Source organism: Mesitornis unicolor, unplaced genomic scaffold, assembly GCF_000695765.1.
Source record: "Mesitornis unicolor isolate BGI_N332 unplaced genomic scaffold, ASM69576v1 scaffold31501, whole genome shotgun sequence".
NCBI classification, from domain to species: domain Eukaryota; kingdom Metazoa; phylum Chordata; class Aves; order Mesitornithiformes; family Mesitornithidae; genus Mesitornis; species Mesitornis unicolor.
This window is the reverse complement of record NW_010164961.1, coordinates 7,718-15,434: the sequence shown is the minus strand read 5'-3', so window position 1 is coordinate 15,434 and position 7,717 is coordinate 7,718.

Genomic DNA, 7,717 nt, shown 5'->3' with positions numbered 1-7,717 from the left:
GCTTGAAGCCAGCCAGGTGGCCAAGGGAGGGCTGGGGCATAGTGGCCACCAGCACAAAGGCTGCTTGAGCCCTGCCCAGCCTCTTGGAGCCCTTGGGCATCCTCTGTGCAGGCTGGGGGCTGTTTTGGATGTTGCTCTCCTGAAAGCCATCAAAGAAAGCAGAGTCCAACACTTGTTCTTCAAAACAAACCCCTCATCTAACAGGTGCTTATCCACACGTGTCTAACATATTTCTGCCACATTCTATGGCAGAGTCTCAAGAAAATATTTTGTATGTCTGTCTCATCATGTATAAGCAAGGGACTCCCGTCCTGGCCTGACGACATGGCCTGGAAGGTCCTTGACTTTTCCCATCCATGAGCCTCCTGGTGCTCTGCTCTGGGTAAAGTGTGTGGATGGTATTTGTAGACAGAGCAAGCGCAGAGGGATTTGCAGGTGGAGGAAAAGCTGGAGCAACAGCACCGACTGATCCCATGACCTTGGCAAGCTGGGCACACTGAACGGGGAGATTTAATTTAGATAAGTGTCAAGAGAGTCTCTCGGGGCCAGCAGCAAAGCCTGGCACAGATGCCAAAACCCTCAGTGGGTGCCTCGTCTTCCCCCCAGGGTGACCTGGCCCTTTCCCATCTTTGTGTCCTTTCTCCTTTTCTGTGGGTCACTCCTTTGCTGCCTACCTTGTTCTCAGATTGCCCTGAGGTGCGGGCTGGTTCCCTCCTGAGACTGGGGGTACAGGGGGAGGATTACGGAGAGGAAGCTTGGACTAGAGTACAACTCTCATCTCTGCTCCCAGAAATGGCCCTGCTTGGTGAGGAAGGTGATGGGATCACATTGGGATCTGCTGATGGGCTGCAGGGAACAGTGCTGGGGGCCACAGCACTGGCCTGACCGCTGCTCCAGTTGCCTCCGGCATTCCCAGCTACTCTGGGGAAAAGCTACTGGATTTTGACACTGCAAGAACCCCCAGCCCCAAACCTCTGCCTCCCGTGACCCCACCCAGCTCTTTGCCCTGTGGAGCCAGAGAAGGAGAGAAGCTGCTGTACAGAATTGATGGCACAGTCAGTGTGGGGCTAAGGGGTAGCAGCAAAGGGGGACGTGGCACAGGGTCAGCATGGTCCCCCAGTCTCCTCCCCACTTTGGGGTACCCAGCCCTATGCATCCTTGGCCGCGGTTGCCATGGCAACGTGCATCCCTCGCTGCGGCAGGAGCGCTGGCAGGGTTTGATGAGCTCTGTTGCTGTTCTCACCTCCGTGGCTCTCCTGCCCTCAGCCCCAGCAGCCTCCGAGCACAAAAGCAGAAGGAGATCGCCAGGAGCAACACGCACAGTAGCGTGGTAGCCTCAGCCTAATTGGATGGGATTTTTTTTTAATTTCACTAGAGACCCCCGGGAGGGACAAGTTTGGAAAACGAAGCATTACACATCTGCGGATCCGGGCAGCAAGCAGGGCGGGGAGAGAAGGAAGAAGAAACCAGCCCCCCTGTCACATTACCCTCCCATCACTTCCCACTCCCCCCAGCACTGCTGCTGTGGTGGAGATGAAGGATTTGTTTAATTAGACGGCAAATCCTCCCACTGCCACACAGATGCAAACAGCAGTGGCTCAGGCAGCGGCTGTTTCCCAGGGGGAATTTCGGCTGTGAGAGTTGGGGTGCAGGGCTGCCACGATGGCACATGCATCCCACAGAGCTGGCGGGAACACAGCGGCCATCACCTAAATAAATGCAACAACTGGAGCAGCAAATGAGTCCCTCGTCCCCAGAGCTACCCTGCGTGCCGTTCGTGGGTTGTTTCTGCTTGATGCAGCTGCAGGGGGAACGTGGGAGCTGTGTGAGGGCTGCCTGTGGCTGTGGCTTTGGGGAAAGGCAGTGGGTGCCGGGTGGGAAATGTCTGCATCTCTCACACCCATGTCCTCATCCTACCAATGGGTTTGCTCTCCAGAACATAGAATCAGAGACTCATTAAGGTTGGCAAAGACCTCTAAGATCATCAAGTCCAACTGTCAACCCACCACCGTGCCCACCAAACCATGTCCTGATGTGCCACATCTACACATATTTTGAACACCTCTGGGGATGGTGACCTCATCACCTCCCTAGGCAGCCTGGTCCAGTGCGTGACCACTCTTTCAGCAAATACATTTTTTCTAATATCCAGTCTAACCCTCCCCTGGGTTGCCGCACATGCCGCAGTGTGCTCTCTGTGGCCCAGACACAAGGTTCTGTGACAGCAATGACACCCCGGGGCCTCTCACTGCTGTCCTTTTGCTGGCCAGCCCAGCTGTCACCTCCCCAGCACCCACTTGCTCGTCTCTCAGGAAGAAATATAGGGAAAAGCTCCCCTTGCAGGCAGAAGTCCACCACAGGCACAATCTCCAAGTCTGCCCTGGCTAACCCAGGACCTCCCTCAGCATCCTTCTCTCTCCTCTGGGCTCAGTGGGACAAGTCAGGTCCTCCTCAGCTGTTTGGAGGCACACACCGGAGCCTTTCAAAATCAGTCCCATGGGCAGCAAGAAATAAATGGGGGTGCCCCAGAGCTGAGCCTGCCCCTGGTGCTGCCTGCACCCTCCCTTTACAGACCACTTGTCAGGGGCAAATACAAACGGAGTGATCCTGGGCTGTATTTGCTCTTCTCAGACACCATCAGCTCCAAGGAGGTAGAACGGCATTTGTCTTCCTCTTCCAGGATTTTTTGAAATGTAAATGAGAACAGTTCAAGAATATGACCCCATGAATGGCAGAGTGGAAGAGTAATGAAGAGCCTGGAGAACATCAGCGTGAGGTGTCTGTTTACCCTCCTTTAGGAGGAAAATCAAGGAGAAAGGCAGTGGATGTGAAAGGCAAACCTGCTGGAAAATCAGCCAAGGAAAAGAAATCACATTCTCACCAAACCTGTTATTAACCCAGGGAACTCGCTGCACCAGGCAAGGAGAATTTTGGGGGGAAATTATAACCTAGAATAAGAAAGCAGTTTGGATCAACGTATTATCCCCAATTTCTGAAGTAAATAACAGGACTATTCGATGGGTGAAGGGAGCCGTGAGCAGCCAGCGAGCCCTCTGGCGCCTACACTGCCTCTCACATCAGCTGTGTCCTGGTTGTGCTGCCAGCAGCTGCCTGCGCCTGATTCCCCCCTGTGCTGTGCCCGTACCCCTGTGCCACGCGTCCCTGTACCCTGGGCTTCGCAGCCTGCGAAGACGTGGGTGCAGTGGGGTGGGATGTGACATCCTCTGGGATGCCAGACACTCTGCAGTTCTGTCTGCTGGGGGGTCCTGAGAGCCTTGGAGCAGCCCTGGGGGGCTCAGGGTGCAGGGTCCCGCTGCTGCCGAGCCCCCCACCCAAGGCTGGTACCCATTGCCCAGCCCTCAGCTGACCCCAGTGAGAGTTGTAGTCTGCTCCCGTCCCGAACAGCCACTGCCCTTCCTCTGTCATCCCGCAACACTGGCCTGTCCGTCTGTCCTTCAGTGTGCCTCCACTGTCCTCTGACAGCCTCTGCCAACTGCTTTATTTTAAATTTAATTTTTATTAGCACATTTTGCAGCCTCACAGCAACCCAGGAATACAAACAGGACAGCAAGTGCAGCCAGGCCCGGACAGTGCTGGCCCAGCTCCGGCCGGCGTCCTTGGCACCGCCGGGAGGAGGCAGCTGGACAGATGCTGCCGATGACACGTGACCTTCCTGTGGTTGACATCTCCTCTCCGCTTGGATGGGGCTGCCTGGGAGACCGGGAGATTTTGCATGGCAGGAAAATCCCTGGGCATCCCTGGGTGCAGTGGGCAGCTGCCTGGCTCGCCCTGGCCATGCTTGGTAGCAGGACACATCTCAGGTTCCACTGCCAGGGTGGTTTTACCCTGCTGATGGGTGAACTGAGGCAGTGAGGCGGGTGAAGGAGAACAGTTAAAATCAGCAGCAGATAACGAGAAGATTCAGCCTGGCCGGGGAAGCGGCTGTCTAAAAATAGCAGCAAGGTTCTCAGCTGTGACAAGATACATGGGGATTTCTCCTGCTGCCCCATGTATAATGGATAAGGGCGATGCACGCGCTGCCACCGACGCCTCTTGGGTGTTGCGGGGCTGCGCCTGCACTTCGGGGGTGCATGTCTGTGTTTTGCAGGGTGGGCACCCACTGAAACGTGTGACTTTGGCCACCATGGTTCTTTGAAAACACAGCCCCACGCCCAGGGCAGTGCAGAAAATGAGCCTGCAGGGACATAAGCTAATAAATCAGTTATGGGAAAAAAAAAAAATTCCTCCCTGAAACTGCAGGGCTGTGGCAGCCAGAAGCAAGCAGGGATCCTTCTCGCCGCTGTGACTGGCCTCCCCGCTGCCTCCTGGCTCATGCCTGGTGTGCTCGGTGGGTCTAGGGGGCCAGGGCAAGTGGGAGGCTGTCCCGTGCCGTTGTCGTGATGGGAGCGGGTGTGACAAGCTGTCAGCAGCAATTACGGGTGAGGTGGCTGCATCTGAAGGATGCTTTGGTCCTCCGCCCCATATGCTCCTGCTCACTTTCCCATCTCATGTCTTTTTCTTAATATAGTGGAGTGGTGCAGATGGGCGCTGCCTGCGTGGCTCTCCCTTTGCCATCGCTGTCACCCGCTTGTCCCTCAAGCCCCAAACTTGCCATCCCCATGGCCCAGGGAAAGCCCGAGTCTGAGCCGGAGCTGTGGAACACTGAGGATGGAAAAGAAAAGCCCACAAACATCCCAGAGAGGCCTTACCATGCAGGGGGTGTAGTTAGAGACATACGGGTGTGTTTTTCTCCAAATACTTCATTTTGGTGCTGCCCGTTCCAGTGTCTTAGTGGAGATTGTGGGTGCCTGGGGAAAGAAAGCCTTCTCTATGTCTAGTCCCTGGCAGTGGGCTCTATTAATGTGTGCAGGTAGCTAAGTCCTTAATTACCCTGTGGGGGGTGATTTTGGACATAATTTTCTAATGCTCAAGGGTCAGAACAAATTGCATCCAATTGATATGGGTTGATTTGTAAGTGTGTTTATTTTTACCAGCCTGGCATGGCCCTCTCCTGGCTGGCAAACAGGGCTGCATCTCCCCTTCCCTGCCTGAGAAATAGCAGCGTTTTCTCTGTCAGGGATGAGCCAAGAAGGAAACTTTTATAGGGGCTGGCAGGCTCCCTGCAGCTGCACGCTGCCCTCAGGGCCTCATCCAGGAAGGGGCTGAGCTGCAGGACGGCTCCAGGCGTGCAGAAGCGTGTGGTTATGCACTGAGGGTTTGCACTCTCCAGCTGAAATACAAAAGGAGAGGGATGCAAGAAAGCCTTTTCAGCATCCTTATGGCCACATGCACCCCTGGGGCTCTGCTCCCCCAGTGCAGGCAGACGGTGCAGGGTTTGGGGTGCGCTGTTGGCCGCCTACCCAGCTGCTCAGTGCAGGGTGGCAGAGGCAAAGGGCTAAAAAAGGGCTTATTTTTTTTCCCCCAATGTAATTTTTTAAGTATTATGTTATATTTCATATGTTATATTTATGGGATTTTTATTAATGTTGTATTTTATCCTCCTGGTGCCTTGGGGTACAGGCTGGGCCCTGCTGGCTTTCAGTGGCCATATTATTATATATTATTATTCAGTGGCACGGGTTATTTCCAAAGGGCTGTTGCAAGGCTGTTACCCACCCATGGCCATTACGAGGTGACCATGGTGAGATGACACCACTGCCAGGCCACCTGGGTGCCACCTAAGGCCCAAGGATGCACAGGGTGGCGGAGGCTCTCCCTGCCCTGTTGTCCCTCCCCAGCCCTTCCCATCCCATGGCCGGCTGGGGACATCAGGACAGCCAGGCCCTGCCACCTCACTGCCTGGCACAAAGCGGGGCATTGAGGGACACAGCAGGGCTTTGTCCATCCCGTGCCTGCCGGGAAGGGGCTGGTTGCCCTCTGCAGGCTCCCCTGGTCCTGTGCTGGCTCTGCAGCCACGGCACCCGGGGAGCTGGGGGCACCCATGGGTCGTGGGACAGCCAAGGGAGTTGGGGTACGCATGGGAACACCCAAGGGAGCTGACTCCATCTGCCACAGGCCTGGAGCCACATCTGTCACTTGGGGACCCCACGGCTGTGCCCACCCAAGCACTGTTCCCCAATGAGGCCAAGGGGCTGGGGAAAGTGGGCACAGGGTTCCCATCAAAAGGGGGGCACAACTCCTAATTCAAAGCCCCCAAAGCTGAAAGCACAGTTCCCTGGGATAGGGAAGATGCTGGGGGGGTCACAGGGGCATCACTGCTGTCCCATGGGACTGGTCTCCCACATTGCCACAGCTCGGGGTCCCGGGAGCCACAGAAAAGGGGACACCCCATGAACAACCCCTGACCACCACCACCAAGCTGCTTGCTTTCTTTTGCAAAAGCCTTTTTCCCCCCAAATCCCTGAGTGGGGCTGTGGGGCGGCTCTGCCCACACAGCTGCCAGGCACCCAGGAGCTGGCAGCCAAGGGGTGCTGCAGGAGGGGCTGGGAGGAAAGGCGGGGTCCTGTTCCTTTAAGGGGGGTGACTGTCACTCAGAGAGCCCTTTTCTTTGCTGGAGAGCAGGACAGGCACCCAGAGGGGGAAAAACAGGACCAGGGACCGCCAGAGCTCCCGCAGACAGCACCAAAGCAGCCGAGAGGGCGGTCGGGGGAGGTGACCAAGTCCAGCCGGAGTAGGGGGGGAGGGTGGCAGACACTCGGAGAGCTGTAGCTGGTGGCTCTGGGGACCTTGTCCCATAGAAGAGCCCCCCCAAACTTTCTTCTGGCTCTGGTCCATGCTGGTGGCCCTGGTGTGGCCATGGGAGCTGCTAGGAGAGGATGCCTCAGCATCGCAGGGATGGCATTTTCTTTCCCAAAGCGTTTTTTTTTTGTCCTCATGTACTGTCTGTGGGGTCAGATGCCATCCCCACAGCCAGTTCTGCCTGGGACTGGAGAGATGACAGCTCCTGCCTGGGGCTGGTGGGAGCCGGGAGATCCAGGCAGGACACTGAGACCTGCCACAGCTCATGCCACTTGTATGAGCCTTGGGAAAACAGCGGCACTGCTCGTGCTTCAGTTTCCCTATCGAGAGACCAGAGCTAATAGTTATCAGCATAACCCTCCAGGGCATCAGGGTGCTCTGTTCCCAGGGGTGCCTTGGCAGCCGGCACCCTGCCTCCTTCTCCTCTTCCTCCTGTCTGCAGTGTCTATTTGGCTCCGGCAGCAGCTGAGCCCGGGTACAAGGCCCGGGATTGTGTGGCACAAGGGCCCTTTCTCTCCTCCCTTCCCCTCCCCAGGCTCTCCCAGCGTGGCTTCCCAAAGCCCAAGGGGCCGGAGCTGAGGCAGGCAGCCTGCCAGGCCCTGCTGCACCTCAGGACCCGCAGCGCCCCAAAGTGAGGAGTGGGGCCATTCACTGTCCCCCAGCCCCAGGCACCTGCCACGCTACTTCCCAGGTGACCAAAAATTAAAATAAATAAGACATGTGGGGCCTAGCACCCTGCTGGGTGTGCAGGGATGTCCCAGTGTGTCCCAGTGGGGTTTGGGGAGCAGTGCTGGCCAGGAGGAGTGGGATGGGGGGGGGCCCTGCCGTGTCCAAGGCAAACAAGTGGGAGGGGTCCCAGTGCTCTCCCATAGCGCTGCCTTTGTTCCCTGTTTGCTCTGGCATGGCACAGCCGGTGGGGCAGCAGTGCCAGGACAATCCCCAATTGTCCTCGGTGCCACCGCACGACCTTGCTCCTAGGGAGGAGGAGAGGGCACCGCTGGCTGGGACCCCATGGCTT